The following is an 18,179-nucleotide window of genomic DNA, read 5'->3' on the forward strand; positions in this document are numbered from 1 at the left end:
TAGGACTTTAAATCGGAAGAACCTTTGTCGACCATAAATATGCCAAAAAGATTATTGGTCTATCAACCATTTCCACAGCTAATAAATCAAAATTTATCGAGGTGTTTTCTGTGTCGTCAACCTGGGATCGTGAGGTTTCCAGTGATAAAGACTATTCCACCCAGTCTCATAACAACACAACGCAAATGGCCAAGATGTCATGAGAAGGCACTAGAGGAGTCATCATGTTTTCATACGTGACGTCTCTATATAGGGAATTGCATATCTCATGTGTTTCTGAGATATCGTGGCTTAAAGTATCAAATCAATTATCAATTACTTAATAAATGTACAACATTAATTCAACTAGTCTACATTTTGTCTCTTTTAAGATCGGATACGTCTTTCCTGTGCATTTATTTCTTCATTTATTTCTGAAACGGTCTGCCGTAATTGACCAATCAGAATCGAGCATTTAATCAAGTCAATTGAACCTTATATTATAGCCTATGATGAGCATTAAGGTGCGGCCACACCAGACGCGTATCTCGCGTACTTCGCGTATGAAATCGCCATTTTTTCCATAGGGAACCATTGGTTTACGCGCGTATTACGCGTTTCACGCGTAATACGCGTATAAGCAACATTTTACACGCGCGTATGAGGCGCGTATATTTATGCGCTATACGCGCGTAAAGCGCGTATATCGCGTACACCTAGCCTGGCTCCGCCCGCCTAAGGACTTCCGCTCAATAGAGTGGCGAAGTCACGCCCCTTCCGGTAGGGCTCATGGGACCTATGAGATCGAAAAATATGAATGGGTGTCAATGGAGAGAAAATAATTATTTTCTGGTCCCGGTCTTTATATGCCCTGGATTACACATATGTTGTTTGTGGATTTAAAGGATAATTCTTCATGCAAAGAGTTCGTCAGTTTATTGTGAAATTGTTCAGATAAAGGCTGTAGAGAAAACACAACGAGAAAGACTACACGGCTCGTATGTGACGTCACGCTCCCTGCGACTGGTGTGGAGAAGACCGACAATCTTCCCATCGGCATAACTGAAACTCTGCACGTGCCCCGACTTATAATGGTTTTCACCTCTTTCGATGCTTTTATCCTCCCCTTGGAAAAAGCGGTGAAGTGGGGCAGAGAGATCGCCATCTCTGTGCCGAGTTCCAAGGGCGGGTGTGGCGACGTATATCATATGCGTCGAGAGCAGCGAAGAGCTGTTAGTAGTTCACAAAGCGGCCTCACATAAAACCTAAAATTATCAAACTTCTTCACGAACATTTTTAGTTTTCTTTGCATGAAAAATTATCATTTAAATCCACAAACAACATATGTGTAATCCAGGGCATATAAAGACTGGGACCAGAAAATATTTATTTTCTCTCCATTGACACACATTCATATTTTTCGATCTCATAGGTCCCATGAGCCCTACCGGAAGGGGCGTGACTTCGCCACTCTATTTGAATTTCCCTTCAGTACTGCGGTTAGTGGGTTTTCTCCGTCTAAATTTTCTGCGTCCAATCAGCGAACAGAGGAAGTGGCTAAGGACAATGACGTTAAAGTCAGCTCTCGTTGACGGACATCTTCACGCACGGTGTTTGGTTTGTTTACACAGCCTGCGTTGATTCCCGGCCAAACGTAAGCGGTTGGTTATGGCAGATCCAGAGTGGCACTGGGCAGATCCAATGGTTTTAAACTTCAACAGACACCCGCCTTCAAGTGAGTTAACGTTTGCAAATTGAGTATTGCCAGACTCTCTGTACAAATGAAATGAAATACGAGAGTCTGAAAGGAACAGGCTACATTACACCCACACTTGAGCTCCAATGTCCATACAGTTCTCTACCTGCTTTTTACTGCAGTGGACCTCCTGGAATACACTTCTAAACTGCGATTCTTACCCATTGGGGACATGTTGAAAGGTGAGCCGTATCGGGTATAATTGCACATTAGTTGGACTATTGTTTAGGGAAGGATAGTTTGTGATTGGCCTATTGTGTGTAGACGGATCGACCCAGCAACGGCTCAATAGAGAGTATTGCTGCTGCCGTCTCCTGGGCCTGATTACACCGCGAGACACAACGACTCACACCAGTGATCAAGGGTTTCATTGTCCCGTTCACATAATTTAGACCGTAGATATCAGCTGAATATCAAATATCCTATTAACAAAATAAGATTATAAAAAAGCCTCTAAACCCGCCTTTGAACTTGGATAACCGCGCTTGGCGTGCACCATTGTGTAAAGCTGTTTGGGTAGTCGACTCATCTCATGATGAGTTAGCATGTTAACCTTATGTTATTTGAAGCAGAATGGGAATGGTGAACATGATCTCTGCCTGAGTCACGTCAGACAGAGTTTCACCTGTAGTTTCGGCGAAGACTTCAGATCCTGTGATCCCAAGCTACCTCACGACATCATTAAACTACGTATTCTGTTCATAGTACCCCATGCGTATTGTGCCTTTCACGTAACAATTTAACTTCAATTAATATATTCCTGTGATACATTCATTTATTTCTGTATTTGGGGAGGCATGTTTAGGTAGAGCGGGTTGGCTGGTAACCAGAAAGTTGCTAGTTCGATCCCCATCTTCTCCTAGCAAGTGTCGCAGTGTCCCTGAGGAAGGCACCTCACCCTGACTGCTCGAGACGTCAAATTGCGTGGTTGACACCGCCGTCGGTGTGTGAATGTGAGCATGAATGGGTGAATGTGAGGCGAATGCAGTATATTCACCATTTATGTGATAGAAAAATCCAAAGTGGGGAACGTGATCAACAATATGGACAGGGACATGTTCTGCTGTCTGAACTATAAAAGGCAGATGCAATTATTAATAATTGATAAGAGTTCGTCCTGTATAAATCCTGCAGCAGGATGCCGTTTGGATGCTGGAGCCCGATAGTGATTCTGCTCGAACAAATCTGCTGCAGCAGCACTGACCACTCGGCTGGCTGCGTGGTTCTTCCCTCTTGCACCATCCAATTAAATCCTCAACGATCAAATCACCTGCATGGTAAGTGTAATCCCCACTCATCCATCCTGTTTTAATTGTAAATATGCCATTTTAAAGTGTGGGACGGGCTCGGAATGTGGGTCCAGATTTCCCTCCTGAAATAACAAAGTGTTCCGCTGGCGCTCCCGGCAGTAGGGGAGCGAGCGACGCGAAAGAACGCTACCAACACTCGGGAGACCACTCGACACTAGCTCTGTGGAGAACCGAGCACAGAGGTGTTGGCACTCATTTTGTAGTAATATTCTCTTTTCATCAGGAGGCACGAGGCCTGATATGAGGCCAGCTGATGGCCATAGAGCCTCATGGAGGCCAGAGGTCAAGGGAGGAACCACCAGGAACTGGGATAGAGGTGGAGAGGGGAACCTACCTATCTGGAATAGGTTCCTGCTCGTCACTCCCCAAGAGAGAGAACCATCAACATACAGACAGACAGACAGACAGACAGACAGGGAGACAGACGGAGAGAGATGTAGATAAGAGGGGGATAAAGAAATATGAACAATGTGCTCATTTAATTGAGTTTTGCGATGCACAGCCACTGCTCTCGCTTCAAACATAAGGAAATGGCCCTTCTGCAAGATATGCTGAAAGTAAGGACTATATTTGGATGTCAAATTAGTCAGTAATTTATAGTCCCAAATATGTGCACTGAATTAAATTAAATCAGATCTTTAGTAACTATTTTTATGTTCCTTTACGTTGTAGGAAATTATATATATAATTCTGAAGCTCACATATAATAACAAAAATGGATAATTGTCGATCTTTCATGTTCATGCCCACGCTGTGTGAGAAGAAGAATTGGCGCTCACACATTTTATCGCCAATGAAAATAAGAGAATCCAGTGGAATGGAACTTCCATCATGCCCTCTTTTGGGGTGGTCTAATTGGGTTGTTTTTTCTTGAGCTTTGCTTGATTCCAGAACATTTCTACACTTTCTGGACTCTAGTCTGACATTGTTTGTAATGTCAGGCGGCAGAGTGAACCACAGCATGGAGGAGAAGTAATTGTAGCCGTTTGCAGGCTCCTGGAGCTCTATATCTATATAATATAAGATAATAATAATAATAATATATAGGTATTTATATAATATTATATCTACACAGCAAAATCCTTAGTGTTAATTTAACTCATAAGAGTCAAATTGAACACTTTCTTGGTGTTTATATAATCCTCACCAAGTTGGAGTTAAGGTAATACTTTTAAAAGTGTTAATATTTTAACTCTTAAATAGTGTTAAATATTTAACACACATTTTTAACACTGGTGTTACTTACCAACACTAAGAGTGTTGATTTATTACACATTAAAGTGTGTTTTTAACGGTGTTACTCACTAACACTAGGAGGGTGTTTCTAAGTTTCAGTTCATCATTTACACCAAGTTTAAAATGCTTCTATATTCAACTGTAAGACACATTGCTATATAAAGTTAATTTTTTTTATTCAACATTGCAGCTCACAAACAATATTGAACACAAGATCCAGGCATCAAACGCATTGACAGATAATGTCTCTCCTCCACTCTAATGAACCACTCCAGTGTGGATATGAGAAAGTTGGAAATAGGCCAAAATAAATATATTTACACATTTCAGAAATTGACATACAACACAACTTTGTATAAAAAAGTTACAGTTGACCAGAACAACCAGTGCGTGAGGAATAGGATATGTACACAACATATGCATATTTAAAATGAAAACAAAGGTACAATATATTGGTTCTCATCTCTACCAAAGGCATTTTGTAAGGCAAAAGGCTCATACATTTCAAGACTGTCTGCTTTTATAACATCTTTGTCATCACTTTCAAATACTTGGTAGGCATGAAAACGTTCACTGAAATGATCAACCACAAGTTTTGTCACTAGGAAGTACATAACACTGTCAACTAAAAGGATCTTTTGTATTCTGCAAAACACTGGCATTTCATGTTTAATCTCTGCAAACAACTAGTCCTGTCCTGTACTCTGTCCCACGGATTCTAACCAAGTTAGTCGAGAAGATGTCTTTCGGTACAGCATGAAGTAGGGCTGAATGATTTATCGTTTTCTGATCGAAATCACGATTTCAGACAACGCGATCTCGGGATCGCCAAAGACACGTTTTTTTCGGTTTTACTGTGCGTTCACGCGTCAACGTAGAGACGCGAATCGGGCGAATTAATATAATATAATTGTATATATAATATCATGGCCAAAAGCTGTGTGAGCCTCCGGATGGACGTAGGGCTGGGAGCTCTCTTCGAGGGGTTTGTTTACCGGCGTTTGTTTACTGGCGTTGCTATGGTTAACAGCGTTAACATGCGTTCAACAGCGTGGCCACTGAGTCACATGCTGTGTAACGTAACAGCCAATCAGCGTTCAACCGTCAAACTCAGTGCAGTTCTGTCCGGGGTGAACTGCAGCATGGAGGAGAAAGTGAATGTTGCCGTTTGCGACTCCCGGAGCTCTATATATAATATAATATAATTATATACATAATATCACGGCCAAAAGCTCTGTGCGCCTCCGGATGGCCGTAGCGCGGGGAGCTCATAGGGATTTGGCTTCTCGGGGTTTGTTTACCGGCGTTGCTATGTTTCCGGTCTTTTGTGTTCCAACGGTTTATTAGGTAGGCCTATCTAATAAATCTGTCTATTCAATACTTAATTCACTGCCTCTTCCGTGGTCATTACAATATTATGAATAGACTGCGTTGGGTTCTCCGACGTCTCTCCCTTTGTTGTTACTCTAATGCACGAATTAACTAAAAGAGCCATCTTTGACTGTCTTAAAACAACTAAAAAGTAGTAGTACTTTTCTAAGTTAAGACAGTCAAAGATGGCTCTTTTAGTTCATTTGTAACAACTGCAGTTGGTCAAGGACTTTAGTTTACATGCATGTTTCTTAATAAATACATTTAAAATCAATTCTTAACTTTAGTTTTCATTCTTACATATGTTTTAATGGTATGATCTGTCATGTTTGTAAATATTACTGTACATTGTGAATATTGCACTGAAGCTTGATTTGAAGAAAATCGTGAAGAAAATCGAAATCGCAATATCTGCCAGAAAAATCGCAATTCAATCTTTTCCTGAAATCGTTCAGCCCTAGCATGAAGGGCTCGGGCAATCCTCTCACTATCCTCATCAAAATGAAATGGTTTCAAAGGTCCATACTCAATATGGTTTAAAGGTGATGTCTCCCAATGATATCCTATAGACATTTGATGTTTTTTGGCAAGAGATTGGTGATGTTCTTGAAGTTTTTAAGAGTGTTCTTGAATACTTCATGTTCTGCTTCAAATCTCATGCTCCACATATGAAGTAGAGGCCCTATTTTTCTTATGCAAGCTCGGTAGTGTATCTTGAAATGATGTTTTGGGATCAGGTTTCTGTGCGGATTCAACTGTTTGAACAAGTCATGATGTTCCATTATTAATGTTTTAAAAGTACAGTCATGCCTAGTGTAACAGAAGGAGAAAATATTATGTTTATCGGCAGTAAAATCAACAACAAAAGCCAGTTTTTGTTTCCTTCTGGCACAATGTCACCAAAAAGTAAAGGGATGTTCCTCACGAGACAAAGAGTCTGAATGGAATTGAGGCCGATGTTATTGCCAATACTGTCTTAAGTTAATCCTTGTAGGACGTTTTTTTCGCTCCAAGTACCCATAGTCAAAAGCATAAATTCTAGAAAAAAAGATCAGGCTTTGACAGAACATTTTCTGAGAGATATTCCAAAAGTAACCTTTTCCGAGTTGAATTCCTTTTTAAACCAAACACTGATAACTTCTGTGGGTCTGATTGCAACTCATTGCAGTACATTTCAAAAAGCTCTTTTCCACGCAAGATTATCTTTGGGTGGTCCTCACTGTAAACATTCTGGGCATCACCTTATCCATGTAACATAAACGACAGTAATAACGTCCATTAAAAGACTCTGTAAACCCTAGAATTGCATGCATTCCTAAGTTGTCCCCAGTTATCTGACATAGTGCCATGGACTTTTTCAGTGGAGAAGGGCAAGTCAAGACCGTGACGTTCCATTGTTTTAATGTCATTTATCAGAGGCTGAAGAATAGTATCAAAGCCATATTTTTTCACATCTTCAGTGTGAAACAGTGCGACCAAATGGATGTTCATCACAGCAGAGTTAAACTTTGGTGGCAGATTTCTAAGGACAAAATAGAGAGCTCCCATTTTGTGAATACCGCGTTTTGAACCCGGTGGGTTAGCAGTTTCAAAGTCATCATAGTACATCTGAATTTGTAAAGAAGTCCGTTGTTTAGAGAACAATGCATGCGTCTTAAAATAACTACCATCACAAAAGTCTTCAAATTGTCAGTTTTCGATACAAACGTTTTTCCCAAGCAATTTACACATATCAGAATTGCGGCACATGAATTGGATCGTTTCCAAAATTGGAACGTAAAAAAAAGTGTATTTTACTTGAACTTAAACGGTTTGTTTATTTCGCCTTGTATCGAATCAATGTCCTAACATTATTTCTACAGGCTCAACAACACCCCATTTTTCGTTGAAATATCTTATTCTTTTAGTTTCAGTATTCAATCTTACAAATGGATTTTCAAAAGTATCAAGACCTTCTAATGTAGATCGGCTAGGATTGTCTTTAGGCACAGCAGATAGTATTTCTTGCTTAACTTGGGAGTGCAGTCCAGTAGCAAGTTCTTCCAAATCATTAACAATTGTTGCAACAAGACTATTTGCCATACCACTTTCTTGAAGTTTAGCAACAATTGTAGCACAGATATTTTTAGTATGTTCTTTGTTAACACCAGATACATTGTCCTCAAAACAACCAGCCTTTAAGCTCTGTGGGACACCTGTTTCACCAACTTCTGAAGTACTTTGGACACTGATGGATAGGTTGAAAGGACTCCGGGTTTGCTGCAACACCACTTTGACAAAACTCTCCTCATGAACTCTCATTAAATGTTTTTTTAAACTAGAATATGACAAAAACTGACGCCTACAACGATCTTGTGCACAAACCAACTTAAACCTGCTGCTAGGATAGAAACTGTGATCAATTCTTAAATGGGTTACCAAGGACTGGACAGTCTGGTGTACAGCTTCACATATGAAACACTTAAACATGTTTTAATCCTAGTTCAGGAGTTTCGCCCGCAACTCACGGATTCTTCAAGAGACTCGTCTGTTGTTGTGACATCGATGTTGTAGAGTACTGTTGTCTGCACAAATGTGTAGAGCTGGACCAGGGACTCCTCGTATGACAGGTTGAACACATAGTGTGATTTGAAAAGTTCATCAAAAGCACCTTAGAAGCTGGTGGCATGGCAGGGGATGAACTGTTTGTCAACGACGATATAGAAGGTGTCAATCTTGTTCTGGGTGCGACCAGCAGCAAGGATGTACGGTTGTTGACCCTTTCTCCCACGCAGGTGTTCATCAATACTGCAGCACGACTGAAAAACAGAATAAGTTGAACACCTTAATGTTAGTGCTCCCCCTTTTACGATGTTATTCAATAGTTTGCTGTTCAATATCGTGTTTGACAAATATCAATAATATATATATTTTTTTTTTCTATTTCATGATTTAATTCTGAAAAATCCATCTAAAGCGCCTTAATGGCAAAGAGGGCCTTGTATATTAAATCATAAAGTCCATGAAATGTTTGTTTTTTTAAATGTTACGCAAATATTAACTGTACTTTTATATTTTAATAATTACAGATTGCTGGAAGTGCACTACTTTGATGTTTTACTTGTGCAATTATTTACAAATCTTTATCCAAGGAGAATGTATCTACATAAGCAGGGCTGTACAGTGCGACAGTTTTGATCGCATTTGCTATTGAAATATTTAGCGTGCGAAGATAAATACAAAAAAAAAATACGTCTTTCTGTACGGCTTTCAATGGCACCACTAAGCGCGAGTGTGTGGGAGCATGATGGGAGCGTTGAATGTTGGGAAATGTATTTTGAGTTATAGGCTCGCCAGTTCCCCTCGACTACTAAAATAACTACATTTCCCGAACATTCACACGTTGAGGAAGAGGCTTTGTAACGGTCACGGGAAATTCACTTTTTAAGCAAAACAGAAAAATGAAAAGGTATTTCCCTGTATTCGGAAGTTCTTCTTCATCAAATAAAAATGAAAACTTGTAAAAATAATCCACGTATGGAAGAGATTGACTCGGCGACCACAAGCACGGAACCGGCACCTTCGGACAAAGCCGACTCCACCCATGACTCCGTCTCGGCCAACGGGAAAACGTACAGGTTTAAGCCCCAGTGGTTAAAACGTTCAATTGGCTGGTCTACGACCAATCCAAGAAGTCTATGTTTTGTAAATATTGCCTCGAGGTAGGGGAAAGGACATCAGAGGTTAATAAATAAGTGTTTGTTAAATTTGTAATAATTACTTAATTTTGTTGTATGTGTTCACCACTTCTGGCTGCTGATGTTTTAAAAGAGGCTCTCATAGTCACTTTACTATTTAATATGTTCATTGTCACTTAACTGTTGTTTAATTGGTTCATATAGTGTTACTTTTATATATACGTCCTATTCTGTTCATATAGTATTTTTATTTTTTTGACTGTAGTATACGTGCTACCAAAATAATTTTTGTGCTACTGAATTTTTTCGCTTGCTAGCACCAGTGCTACCTTTTTAAAAAGTAAGCGTACAGCCCTGATAAGAGACAATGCACATTTTTAATTTTCAAATATTTTATCAACCATTTATTCAATAAATGTGTTTTTAAGTTTAATGTTGTTTCTCATTTGTTATTAAATTGTCATTTTTCAAATGCAAAAGTCTGCTTAGTATATGGGCCTTTGGCCTACCTGCTCACTAAGCGATAAGCATCAGCCTTTGAAAAACTCATATTGGTCAACTACCAACTCGATTAGTTCTCTCTTTTGTTGCTGGGGAAAGAACAGATGAGACATCCATACCTTGTGAAAATGAAAAAAAATGTCCACTGCATCACTGGCACTGATTTTGCTCTTCTTCCGTCCAGCTGTGGGTGGCAAGAGATGAAGGAGCAGCAGCAGAGAAGCCATGTCACTGTCCCAGCCTATCAGGGGGGAGATACAACACAAAACAAGTCATCAGTATCTACTTGGAAGGCACAAAGTAAAGAGCACTAGCTATTTGGAATGAAAACCAACACTGCACACTTAATAGTGTCATCATTCTCCGTAGGTTTCTCAGCAGCATTCAGAAGTCGGCACAGCTCTTTTGACTGAGTCAGTTGTTTGGCCTCTTTGATAACCTTGTTCTTTAATGCCGTGTCCCATTTTTCAAGCATCTTGGATGCTGTTTCACCACCAAACAGCAGCAGTAAGTCTTGATTCAGCTGTTGATCATACACAAATGTGAATACATTACTCTAATGGTCAGAGCATAGTTAACTACTGGAAACCAACCAAATTAAAGACAAGAGTTTGAAGACTGGATTTTAAATAAAATTCACAACTCACTAGTCCTTTGACATCTAAAAAACTGGGAAATGCAGAGATCTGACGTCGGCAGATCTCTGCGTCACGCACTAGGTCTTGGCGATGTTGTAAGGTCAACTTCATCTTCTCAAACACACTTGCTTCATCAGGAGAGTGAACAACAAAATAAATTGCCTCCCTGCAAGCATCTCCATCAAGCTATTGAGGCTCTGTGGCGGCTGGTCTTTGGCGCTTTGGTTCTTGTAGTTGAGGCACTGTGGCTGCCTGTGGACTGCTCGTCGCCCGGTTCTTCCTGGACATGGTCCTCAGGCGCCATGATAAATATCCTGTGTTTTTCCCCCCATCATAGAGGTGCTCCTGTGAAGAAGATGTTTTCAAACACTATAACAAAGGCCGATCACTAATTTATCGTAAGTTATTTTTCGTCGGCTATCTTTATGGTCGAGTCAAACTTTGTAGCAAACTTTGCTCAGTGGTACTATGTCGTGCATCTTTTAAATCAGTATAAGTTAACAGTGCATTCAATCATGTAAGCTAAACCCCAAAGCTCTTGTCTTTATTGGAAAGTAACCTTTTTAAAAAAAAAACTTGCATATCCCTTTGGAGAAAAAGGATCCTTCAGCAAGGGAATGAGTGTAATGATTCCCAGGGCATACTTCTCTTTTTGCTGACGTGAAACAATCCTCCTTTAGAGAAACAATTCAACATCAAAATCCAAATGCTCCACTAATGACTATAGCAACACAACTCTGTTACTGCAAAATTCATTACATTCCTTATTAATAAACCATTTCTAAACAGAAAAGTTTGTTTATAAAATGTATTTAAGAACCACGTACCCATGCATTTCAGTCATATGGCTAGCCAGAATGTTAACAAGGTGTCTCCGGGTGCTGTGCTTCAACGTATTTTCTGACTTGTACTCTTCCAGGACATCCTCACTTCCAGGTTTCCTTAGCGAGGCCTTTTCTACCATCTTCTCACACAAGAGAAATAGATCAGTGTACATTTCTGTGATAAAATAATTTTAACAATAACGTGCCAAAATGTGCCTGTTCCGATTTACTTTCCTCACTAAAGGAAAAATTCTAATTCATGCACTATTCTAAATGTCAAAATACTGATTGGTGAAAATCTCAATTGAAATGACACTGTATATGTTTGCAAGTGACAACTATTGCTCTAGTACCTCTTACGCTGCCTCTGACCCTCAGCCCTCTGTGGTAGATCTGTCATGACTTCAAAGTTGGATACATTTCTGTCTACGGGAATCCCCCATTCTCTTCGACTGGAGAGGTCATTATCACTCGAAGACATGGTATGACATGGTATCCGTGAGGGAAGATGGTGATGAATGATCTAAAGGAGAGAAAACTTTAAAAACAAGGAAATCTGCTATTGTGGGGATGCCACAGTCAGAAGTAGAAATTATTTTTGATATGGTTATGATTTCAAATAATACCATTTATGGTCATTTTTGACACAGAAAACTGACCCAGTGTAACATGCTTAGAACAATAACAAAATTGGCAAATGGATGCTGATCCATAGTTTGCTAAAATGTATTCATTTCTTGACCTATTTTGTCTCTCCATTACAATCTGTGCTGCAGTAAAAACGTAACGGGAATGCTGTTAAATAATGTCTGGCAAAAGTCAGGATTAGCCTCTATCATTTCATGAAGCTTGTCTTCATCCACTGTTGGCAATATGTTTGTTGTCATAACAAACTGACCTTGTATAAGACAGACATGGGATAATCAAAACCCAACCCACATTTTCAAACTGTTTTGGAAAGTGGATGCTGATCTGCATTTTGCTTAAATATATTATAACTACTTTGTCAGACTGTCAGACATACAGCAGTCTATCTCTACCATTTTGTTCAGCAAAAACAGCAGATGGGCCTACCTTCAACTGGAAAGCTGTCACATACTGTCAGGCATAAGTCAGGATTGGACTCTTATCAGTTCAAGAAGGATGCCTTCATCCACTGCCGCATCAGGAAGACCAAGCTTGCTTTTGACTGGGAAAGATTAGCATCACATCAGATAATACCTGAAGCAGGTTTTCAACTGCAATTATTTTGATGACTGATCAACCAATTTATATCGGACACTAATTTGAAATTGTTAATATATTCAAGGTATGCCAAATCTACACCACATTCTAAACCTTGACCAGTGTTTCCCCTACCATTGTTCAGGCCTGGCGGGCCGCCAGGCCAACGAGCGCCCCCCGCCAGGCCAACAACCGGCCAAAAGAAAAAAAAAGGAAAAAGAGAAAAAATAAATAAATGCGGTGTCGCGCGTGCGCAGATGATGCTCCATCATAACGGACAATCTGACAGCATTAAGTTATATCATCATTAGCATGGCACCACCAAAAATTGTATTGTAAATAAAATTAGTTTATTGTTAATAACGTGTGATGGCTAAGCAAGTGTTTTATATGGAAATAACCAACAAATACTCTAGCATCCCGTGAAAAATGTATAACAAATCACACTATCAGCTCTTACCACCGGGCCTAAAAAAATTTTTAGGGGAAACACTGCTTGACTGTACCTGTGAGCTAAATAAGGCGATTTGAATAGCCACTATTAGTCATATTTAATGGTTCCCTCTATTTTAAATGTAAAAAAAAATAAAGGCTTGCACCAAGAAGCATATTGTCATCTGCAGTCTAAAACTGATAATGCAATTAACTGTCATAAGGGTTAATAATCTATGTCCAACAAACTATTCATACCAACAACACAGAAAAATACAGTAATAGTTAGTTTTTTGTAAAGGCGGCAATATATTGTTACACACGATGGTTACTTACCTTCATTGATGAATTCCAAATAGGTGAAGCCTGACTGCAATCTGATGTACTTCTTGGTACCCTGGTATTTCACCTTCAACAACATGATGCCTCATCTAAAAAAAAAAGAACTGGAGATAATGTTAAAGTTTTAATTATTCCTTTGCCGGGAGTTATAAACAGAAATTGCAAGTCGTGTTGCCATTAGCTAAAAAATACACTACATGCATATTTTAGTTGTTTAACTTAGCAGTAACTTTCGGAAAGAAACCTCCAGACCTCAGGCCTGTTACTCTCCTGTAGAAAACAGTAACCATAGCTAATTTCACCTGTATGGCCAGCTAAATAGCCAATTGGTTATTTTGTTCACAACGTTAACAGTAAATTAAACTGGTAAAAATGGCAAAAAAAGGAGACCATTAATTTGCTAATAAACTGGCAAAAGATTCGCTGCTTAATTGATAATTTTGACCTCACCACATGCCTTACACTCCTGTAGCAAACACTGTTAGCATAGCAAATTGACCTAGTTCAATAGTATCAAACATACTAAACCACTCATTTAAAAATTCGGCCAAGCCATAACATGCATATTTTACTGATCTAACTTTGCAGTTACTTACCCGACAGAAACGTTTCAAGCACCCTCCAGAACCCACCACATGTTTCTCTTCTGTTGAAAACACATTAGCATAGATAATTTACCCAACCTGGCCAGCTAAATAGCTACAGCTTGGGTAGCCCTGCTAAATCGGTCTTATTACTTAGAACTTAAAAAACGAGTACAAATAAATACATAAAAAGAGCCAGTTCATTAACTGATGAAATTGCGAAACATTCGGCCATTAATTGGTGCTAGTTAGCTAATGTAGCCAAAGCAAAATAAGCATTAATATCCCCACCAACTTCAACACATTTGCGGCACATATTGTATGAACACTCATTTTTAAAGAGTAACTTAAATATATCTGGTCCTTACCTTTTCAAATAGTATATTATGTTCCCCTGCCAGAAGCTGGGCTGCCTTTCTCCACCAAGACTGCAATGGCCGCGTTCAAGAAAAAGAGCGCCTTAAAACCGGATATGGAATTAACTCTGAGATTAACTCTGTTGCGCGTGCATACAATCAACTCTCTTAAACAATACCACGCACAGAGCTATTTTAGCACTGCAAGTGTTAAAAAACACCAAAATCAACACTAAGCAACTCAAAATAATTAACACTGAAATATTAACACTATTTAACACTGCAGATTTTGCTGTGTAATATCACGGCCAAAAGCTATGTGCGCCTTGGATGATATTATGAATCATAAAGACTATCGGCCCTATTTTAACGGTCTGAAACGCAAGTGAGAAGCGCCAAACGCAAGTAGCTTTGTGGGCGGTTCTATGGCGATGTTGTTATTTTACCGGTGGATAAATGACTCTTGCGCCAGGCGCAAATCCAAAAAGGGTTGGTCTGAAGTAGCCTAATTACCCGTAGGTGTGGTTTGGGCGTAACATGCAATAAACCAATGAGATTGCCATCTCCCATCCCCTTTAAGAGCCATGAGCGCATTTGAATCTGACGAGTTGATATTTTGACAGCGCGTTTGTAGTCTCCGATGAGATAGATGCATGACCACATGAATTTCAAACTTCAAATGGCTCAGTTTATGGCCAAATAATATGGCCTAATTCACTGATGGAATAGCGTTCTCTTCCACAACTTCAGAAATACGGGTATACGAGTCCTAGGGATGGGAATTGATAAGAATTTCACGATTCCGATTCTGCTTATCGATCCGATTCCTTATCGATTCTCTTATCGATTCTCATTGGGTGAAAAAATAAGTACAAATGTGTTTGTTTGTATTACATCTCTTGAATATCTGATCAGAAGTGCGTCAAGTATTAGGAAATTGTATATTTTCAAATCAATTGGTCTAGACAAAAAAATATACGTTTGGCTTTTTAAGCCCAAATGCCATCATTTTGTGCCATAAAACTAAAAACACAGACTGAAAAGAGTCAAGTAAGAGCTTGTGCCTTTTCGAATGCTAACAGTGATCATTTGCATTCAACTTGTAACAAAATTCAACTGACATAAACAAAATGAAGTATTGATTAGACAGAGATTCATTAGATGGGCCTGCCTGTTAAACCGTTGGAACACACAAGACCGGAAACCATAGCAACGCTGGTAAACAAACCCAGAGAAGCCCATTCCCTATGAGAGCTCCCCCCGCTACGGCCATCCGGAGGCGCACAGAGCTGTTGGCCGTGATATTATATATACAATTATATTATATATCCTATTATATATAGAGCTCCGGGAGTCGCAAACTGCAACAATCACTTTCTCCTCCATGCTGCAGTTCACCCCGGACTGCACTGCACTGAGTTTGACGGTTGAACGCTGATTGGCTGTCAAAAATTCGCCCGATACGCGTCTCTACGTTTACTTTGTATGGGATCTTGTCGCCCCGTCGCGTTTGGTGTGAACGCACAATGCGCTTCTTCCTCGGCGGCGCCGTGTTTGCTGCGTTCTGAACCAAAACAAAAGCAGCGTGTGTGTGACGTCATGACGCATTTGCCGCGTCCGGAACCGATAAGCGGAATCGTTAAGCAGGCTTGCTAATGATTCCAAGGAATCGGTTGACTCGGCACCGGTTCTCTGAACAAGAACCGGTTCTCGATTCCCATCCCTAACGAGTCCTCAAATACATTTTGGCAAAGAAAAACTTAACACACATATGATATGCGGTAACTGTGGTTCTATTTAATGATATACGCAATAAATTAACAAACATCGTTTCTTACCAGTATTGTATGCATTATCGTTATCGACTTGTGTTCCTAATATGCATGTGTCCCCCCAATAATATACATTACCATGGACTGTATTATGCGTTACGTGTTTAGTTTGCATGTGTTTAAACTAGAGCTGTGAAGCGATTAAAATATTTAATCGTGATTAATCGCATTAATGTCATAGTTAACTCACGATTAATCGCAAATTATTTTTCGATGCTAAATATCCCTTGATTTTTTTGTCCCATAATTCTTCTCATTTTAATTCTCTTATGAACATGGTGAAGTGCATCGGCTTGTCTTGTGCAAATTATTTTTTATTGATAACAACATTGGCATATACTGATCAAAACATTACGATACAAAAAAAGTAGCCTATAGTGCAATTAAACGACTGCTTTGAACAAATGTCATTTGAACATAGCAGTCAGGCTACTGCTTCATTGTTTTGAGCCAAAAAAAAAAAAAAAAAAAATATATTTTTTTTTTTGTAAATAAAATATTTGCGTTAATCGCGCGATAATAATTTTAACGCCGTTAAAATTGGTTTGCGTTAACGCCGTTAATAACGCGTTTAACTGACAGCTCTAGTTTAAACAGATGGACGCACACACGCGTGCCCGCATTCATTAATTATTTTACACATAAACACGCGCGAGCCCGCATTCATTCATTCTCTTTAACACAATGTTTTCTCACAATGAAATACTCATCAATCCTAAAAGTCATGGGCTTGTACACGATGTCTGTGTCAAGAAAATATGTGTTTGCTGTACGGTGTTTGCAGATGCATTGATTTAAAAGTACAACTTATTACCGCTGTATCAGCTGTTCTTTCCCAAAGAATTTACCACGAATGTGTGGCTAGGTAGATGAGAGAAGCAAAGTGTAAGCGCGAGGTGCACAAGCAACATTATGCATACGCCCTTAAAATAGCATCTGAACAACGCGCCACTGACTTTAAACCAAGTATTTCCTGGTTTGTGGCGGAAGTTTCTGAAACTGCAAAATAGTACCAGGGAACGGTTGCAGCAGAACACGCCTCCTTCTTTCGCCGAACTGCCCCTTAGGGCGCAAGATCATTCCCTAATTTAACGCTCTGCGCCAGTTGCAAACTAGCAACGACACATGCGCCAGTGTAGAAAGTTAATTGCACTGGATGCAAGATAGAGCCCTACGTCTGATATTATACCGGACTGCCGCAGAGCAGTCCGGCAGCTCCAGCGGGGGGAGCTCGGAGGCAGTCCGGCAGCTCCGGCGGGGGGAGTACAATCCCTTTCTCCTCCATGTCTCCTCATCCGGACTGCCGCCAAAGCTTCGGCGGCAATCGGGTAGCTCCGGCGGGGGGGAACTCGGCGGCAGCCCGGCAGCTCAGCTCCGGGAGTACAATCGCTTTCTCCGCCGAAGCTGCCGGACTACCGCCAAAGCTCCTCCCGCCGGAACTGCCGGATTGCCGCTTAGCTCCCCCCGCCGGATCTGACTCCCTGCCAGGCAGTCACATGGCAAACTGACAAATTAGACATCTATTTTTGTATGGAATATCTGAAATGCGCAAACATCTGGTCAACAAAATCTTAGCTATGCTCTGATTCAGGGATGGGCAACTTTCATGATAAAGAGGGCCACATTTTTCATCATAACCATCGGAGGGCCACATGACTGCACACTTCAACTAAACGTGAGCTGAGAGAAGCTACACAATTTTGAATTTGGTAGATATGATTTCCTGTATTCTGGTGCATTTTGGGGATGGCCACTACCTAAAAAATCATCCAGAATCATAACCTATGTACGGTATGTTAATTGAACCAACATACATTCATTTCATGTTTTCCATGCTCAAACAGCCACATGAATGGTCAGTTTTTTTATCAGTGCAAAGGGCTCACATACATCATCATTCAATGAAGTCAAAAAACTGAAAAACAGTGGCCCAACATTAAGTGCAACAACTCAATGAACTCAAACCCAACAAGCAGTTGTAGTAGTTGTAGTGGCGACTTAAGTGGATATCTTTAATGACTGATATCGCTTCTAAGCAAACTAGACGCATGGGTTTGCCTTCGAATTCTATGAATTCTTCTCATCTTTCTTGACCGAGTTTTCTGTAACTCGATCAA

At 40.0% G+C, this 18,179-nt stretch overlaps 1 protein-coding gene and 2 long non-coding RNA genes across 6 annotated transcripts in view; 1 reads left to right on the top strand and 2 right to left on the bottom strand.

Annotated features, from left to right (window-relative positions):
* The window catches only part of mid2 (midline 2), a 152,044-nt gene that overhangs the window by 114,250 nt on the left and 19,615 nt on the right, over window positions 1-18,179 (bottom strand). The window lies entirely within an intron of this gene.
* Window positions 1,491-4,101, top strand: LOC132465595 (uncharacterized). The gene is made up of 3 exons (XR_009527620.1): window positions 1,491-1,924; window positions 2,873-3,012; window positions 3,269-4,101. It is a non-coding gene; the product is annotated as an uncharacterized LOC132465595 (long non-coding RNA).
* On the bottom strand, window positions 7,200-15,600 carry LOC132465593 (uncharacterized). Of its 4 annotated transcripts, none has more exons than XR_009527617.1 (7): window positions 14,243-15,600; window positions 13,285-13,936; window positions 12,367-12,481; window positions 11,646-11,815; window positions 11,296-11,432; window positions 9,950-10,813; window positions 7,200-8,450 (listed from the first exon to the last, which is right to left on the bottom strand). It is a non-coding gene; the product is annotated as an uncharacterized LOC132465593 (long non-coding RNA). The 4 variants fall into 4 exon arrangements; XR_009527618.1 differs by having other exon boundaries at window positions 9,950-10,071; window positions 10,175-10,813; window positions 13,285-15,600; XR_009527616.1 differs by having other exon boundaries at window positions 13,285-15,600.

The sequence above is a fragment of the Gadus macrocephalus genome, chromosome 10, assembly GCF_031168955.1.
Source record: "Gadus macrocephalus chromosome 10, ASM3116895v1".
Lineage (NCBI taxonomy): Eukaryota > Metazoa > Chordata > Actinopteri > Gadiformes > Gadidae > Gadus > Gadus macrocephalus.